The sequence below is a fragment of the Coffea arabica genome, chromosome 4e (genome assembly GCF_036785885.1).
Source record: "Coffea arabica cultivar ET-39 chromosome 4e, Coffea Arabica ET-39 HiFi, whole genome shotgun sequence".
Classification (NCBI taxonomy): domain Eukaryota; kingdom Viridiplantae; phylum Streptophyta; class Magnoliopsida; order Gentianales; family Rubiaceae; genus Coffea; species Coffea arabica.
The window spans coordinates 6,506,748-6,512,230 of record NC_092317.1 but is presented as its reverse complement, the minus strand read 5'-3'; the positions used below and the strand labels follow the sequence as shown (position 1 = coordinate 6,512,230).

Below are 5,483 nucleotides of genomic sequence, written 5' to 3'. Positions count from 1 at the left end.
AAAGAGAGGTGGCCAGATTCATTAACCACTAGCTTGATGGCCATCAGATTAACGTTTTCTGCCAAATGCTCCTCCGTTGAGCTTCCTATTGCACGATGTTCTCAGTGCTGCGGCCTCTGAGTTTGTTCCAGCAATGCATATACAGCACTGGGTATTTTGATATTGCTGAACTTTTCTTGTTTTGTCTGTTTCCATTGTTTCTTAGCATTAAAATGTACTTTCTCATCATGCCATGAAAAAAGTAAGTAAGAGAAAATTTGAAGAAAGCAAAAGGCCTTTCTATTTCCGACCTGGAGGGCATTTGCTTCCCCTGCAAATGGTATTCCCATTACCTTTAACAATAAACCTACGAGATATATAGCTTCTTCAAATTCATCTCTGATATACAAACATGGCCGGAAGAGATAGTTTCATCAGTCAAAATGGAGATTTTTCAGGCGTTTTCCCTTATAGTCCAAATGAATTCCGTGCCTGCCATCTTGAGATCCATTGCCACGAATTCAAGCAACACCAGCTATCTGCAAGAATTTATCAGGATGGTTTCCAGGTTTTTACGCATCCATCCAGCAAGTGGAGTGTGTTTTTCCAGGTTTGACTGAAATTCACCATATTCTTCATGTTATATCTCAATTTTCTGTCAGCCAATTCAGCTGCCATTTGCCATGTCCTGTATTCAGATGTGTTTTTGCTCGTGTTTATTTTGTGTGCATGAATGATAATTCAATGTAGAGAATCTTATTTTTATTTTTAACTGGCTTCATGGTTTGTCTAGTATTTACTGGTTAAATCTTGTGGATACTCATAAATATAACTACGTATATATCCAACCTTTTTTTTCCCTTCTTCAAAGCAAAGGGACTAACAAAATACTTTCTACGTGCTTATCAGGATATTTGAAACTCATAAATCTCATGCAAAATTTTGAATACGTCTTGTCTAATCTACCTCCACTCAAATCATTATAAGCTTTCTCAAAATCCATGTACACTCTCGGAAGGACGCAATGAAAGCTATTAGGTCACAAATTTACTCATTCTGCCGGAGTTTCAATCAATGTTTGTTTTCTTGGTGAATTCCTTGTTCTGGTTGTTAGCAAATAAAAAGAAGTCCAAGGGCAGACAGGCCAAAAAATAACAAATGTTTTGCCAGTGGTTAAACTACCTTAGAAGTCCCTAAAGTTAATTTCCTACGGCATCCCTTAGAATTCACTTTTTAGAAAATGTACCACGCAAACTTTATCATAGGGATCAATTTTGTTTTGTGCTTTGGCTATAAATGAGAAAATTATTATATACGCATGGTTTTGATCCAAAACCTTCTGTGCTTTTGTTACGGTGGAATAGAAAATACCTCAAGGGCCAAAGGCAAACAATGAATGCGAGGCCTTATTAACCTTATGAAAGGAGCAATTCATAAAGTTAGGATTTCTGCGGAAGAGAAAGTAAAACTTATAAAACTCAACCAATGTAAGAATCCAAGTTTCTTTTTGTGGTAGTTTTCTATAGATTGTGGTTTAGTTTGCAAGTTGCAACCATTATTTTGGCATAAGGACCTATACATTGAACTGTCAAAGAATTCTTAATGTTTTAATTCGGTCTACAATGAATTATAAACAACCAAAATGTGGGAATGAAATATTGATGTTGATAGTAACTGAAAAAAAGTTTGTAAATAAAGAGGTAGAGAGACTTGTGGAGTAAAGATTTGGGCTATCCAAACTTGAAGTTTAATATAGTTAATGATCTTTTAATCATTATTAAGTGCCCAGCTTCGATTGTTTATATAACTCTAACTGTCAACGAATATTGGTGGAAATATCAAACTTTTCTCAATGGACACTCCATTATATACACCAAGTCATAGTCAACTAAACAGTCTAAACCCCCCTCCCCCACACGCTCATTTTTGGCATAATCCCAACTGGCACGTGCCCTTTCCCATCCCTCCCTCTGCCCCTAATTCCCCAATCTAGACAGCCATTTTCCTCTCTTTCTCTCTCACACAGTACACACACTGATTAACCCCCTTAAAATCCCAAGAAAAGAAGGGCCCTTTTTTTTATTATTCTTTTCTTCCTTCTCTCACACACACTACACACACTGATTAACCCCTCAAAAACCCAAGAAAAGAGAAGGGCCCTTTTTTTTTTTGCCTTCCTTTCTTTCTCTCACACACACTACACACACTAAAATAAATAACCCTCCTCAGCCCAACCAAGAAAAGGGTCATGTCATGCAGCAATGATACAGCAAGGTACACGAGTTTGATGGATCAATCTGTTTTGAAACCTGTACTTGATCTCAATTGTGGCGCAAGAAATATATCTAAACTTCACCATAATTTCATGGCTTGAAAGGAACCAAAAAGGAAAAAAAGATGAAAAAACTATGGAATAGTTCATACAATCACACCAGTCAGCAGTGATCATTTGTTAAGAACCATTACAGCCTGGTTGAATTCTTGAGCTTCATGTCTCAATGAATGAACATTCACAGGCTAATTTTTTGGACCATTTACTCTTTTTTTTTTTTTTTGGTTATCTAAATCACCTCAGTTGGGCCAGACCCGTTATGAACGACTCAAATCAAAGCTTGTTTTCTTTGATTTCTTTTCTTTTGCGTTACTTGGATATTTAAGTTGCATCCCTTTCTGAGGGATTTTATTTGAATATAGTATTTATTAGCATAATTAAGAAAATCTCTAAAAATATCCTGCAGAATGCATGGCCGATGCTGGACCCTTTGGCTATTGCATTAATTGTTGCTAGTAAAAGATTTGATCCATTCGTCCACCACCAACAGTCCTGACTTGTAGATGTCATTTGTGTACACACCAAATTTAAGGGTTTTTTGATTTTTTTTTTTTTAACTTCGGAGTGTAGATCATCTATACATACTATATATATAAAGCGAGAGAAGGGTGGTTGGGTGTAAACATTTTGTTGTGTACTTTCATATTTACCCTTGCAAAAAATTATACTTATTAACTACCCAAATTCACGTTGTCAACATAACTACCTATTAGCATTTTTTAATTTACTATTTAAACATATTTTTCAGTATAGCTACTCTTAAGCAGTAAATGCCAACATAACAATCATTCCATCAAACAAATTTAAAAGATTAAAATTTGCATTAATAATGAAAATTTTATACAAAATTCATTCACTATAAATATTAGACATTCCTTTCTTGCACACACATCGAGTGTGCATTTGTTATTAGTATTATTTACTAGTGGTGATTATGGGACTCATAAAAAGAGTTTACAAGTCTTGTTCTTTGGGCTGCACGAATTTTATTTTATTTTATTTTATTTTTGACATTACATGGCAACTATGGGAGAAGAGAAATAAGTCCAAATGGAGAAATAAGGTTTGTAACTCTACGACGGTCATTTAAACAATTCATCAATCTTTTCCAATTATTTTGGTTAAATATGGATGATGGGTTTTATCATTGTACGATAACAAAGTGCAGCTAAGGTTTAGTTTATGTTGAGGAGATTTTATTTTTTCTTATTTTTTTGTTTTGTTTTGGTTATATGTTGAGAAGATGAGCTCGAAATTCATTAGACACAGCATGATATTCACTACAATGTTTGATATCAAACTATCAGTTTGCAAAAGCATCCTCTTTTTTTTTTTTTTTTAACCCGGAACATGCCCCTACCCGACCCCTTAGGACCCGAGCCGGCACACCAAATCGGAGAGAAGTCGACAACCCCATACAGCTTTTCCGGGTGAGTCAGAATTTACGACGCAGCGGATACGAATCAAACTCTGGTCGGTGGAAAAATCAGCAACACAAGTCCGACCCCTCAACCGCTGCTGCGACATATGCCCTGGGGCATCTCTCTCTCTTTACGTTCTCCCAATTGAGCAGTTACCTTAATGGATCTGTCTTGCTATGTCAGATAATACTCTTGACAACATATTCTTGTTGACCACCCACAGCCAGTCCACCACCAACAGATAAGAAGGAAAGGGGGATGTTATTGACACTCTCAAGAAAAGTCTCACCCACTCCATCCTCCGCTCTCTTTGTGCTTTTAAAGTAAGGATAGAAAGGATAAAGTGTTAGAAACATTTTTAAGAGTGCTAATATATCATTTTTCCTAAACAAAACTAAGACTAACTTCATCAACAAACCACTTCAAACCTCTATTAATGATGCAAAGCTGAAATGATAATTGAAAATTACTAATACTAGTATTAATAACCAACAGAGGAAAGATATGAAATAAAAAGTCTTGCTATGGCCACACCCTTCTTATTTTGCTCTTGACCTCGAGGCTGCTCACCCCAGATATCCCCAGCTTAATTGCTCTTATCAATTAACTACACCAAGTCATAGTCAACTAAACAGTCTAAACCCCCCTCCCCCACACGCTCATTTTTTGCATAATCCCAACTGACACGTGCCCTTTCCCACCCCTCCCGCCCGCCCTAATTCCCCAATCTAGAGAGGCATTCTCCTCTCTCTCTCTCACACAGTACACACACTGATTAACCCCTTAAAACCCCAAGAAAAGAAGGGCCCTTTTTTTTATTCTTTTCTTCCTTTCTCTCACACACACTACACACATTGATTAACCCCTCAAAAAACCCAAGAAAATAGAAGGGCCCTTTTTTTTGCCTTCCTTTCTTTCTCTCACACACACTACACACACTAAAATAAATAACCCTCCTCAGGGACCATGTTCCCTTTAGCATTAACTACTATATATAGTACGTAGTACTACGTGCTTATCACTCTTCAGCTCATCCCTTCTCAACCATCCTTAATTTGAAATTTTGCATAACTCTGGTACATTCTTCGGAATCCAATCTTCAAGCCATTGCTCAAAGTAGAAATCAAATGGATTCCGGGCTAGGAACTTGTTATAGGAAAATATCGGCCTATTGCGCTCAGAAAAGGGCAGCCATCCGCACGTCCTTTAATTCATCATGCACGGCATTAGGGAATTTGACCCTGCTCTTTTCAACCTCACCCCCGTCAACAACAGCCACCCCAGATATCCCACCTTCTTCTTCTGCTCTTGACCTCGAGGCTGCTCATCAACTTGAGGAGCACAGGATTGATCCACAACCAGGTGGAACAGTTTCCAGTGATGTTCATCAAGTTAACTATGCAGCATATCATTTTGATTGGGGAGCTGTAATCGTTGCATTTTGCTTGACTTCGGCAGTGGAGATAGCTCTTCAATCCCTTCAACCCCAAATCAAACTCCCACTCCTCATGCACTTGCTCTCTCTTGCTATGCTCTTTGCCTTCGCCTCTGTTTTTGTGTCTAACTTCATCTCCTTCACTTTCCCAAACTTTAGACGTGCTTTGATGCTGGTGGCAAAGCTATCAATTTTCACAGCCTTCTTATTTGCTCTAACGGTTCCTTTCCCACTCTCTCTCAAGCTCATGTCTTGGTCCCTTTTTGGCCTATGTTTGCTGATCATCTTCGTCTTCGCCGCAGCTGCCACTAGACGA

General features: G+C 37.8%; 1 long non-coding RNA gene across 1 annotated transcript; it reads left to right on the top strand.

Moving 5' to 3' along the window:
• Positions 1–265: 265 nt before the first annotated feature.
• Positions 266–4,126, top strand: LOC140005699 (uncharacterized). Its single transcript, XR_011813268.1, has 2 exons — positions 266–589; positions 3,684–4,126. It is a non-coding gene; the product is annotated as an uncharacterized lncRNA (long non-coding RNA).
• The last annotated feature ends 1,357 nt before the right edge of the window (positions 4,127–5,483 follow it).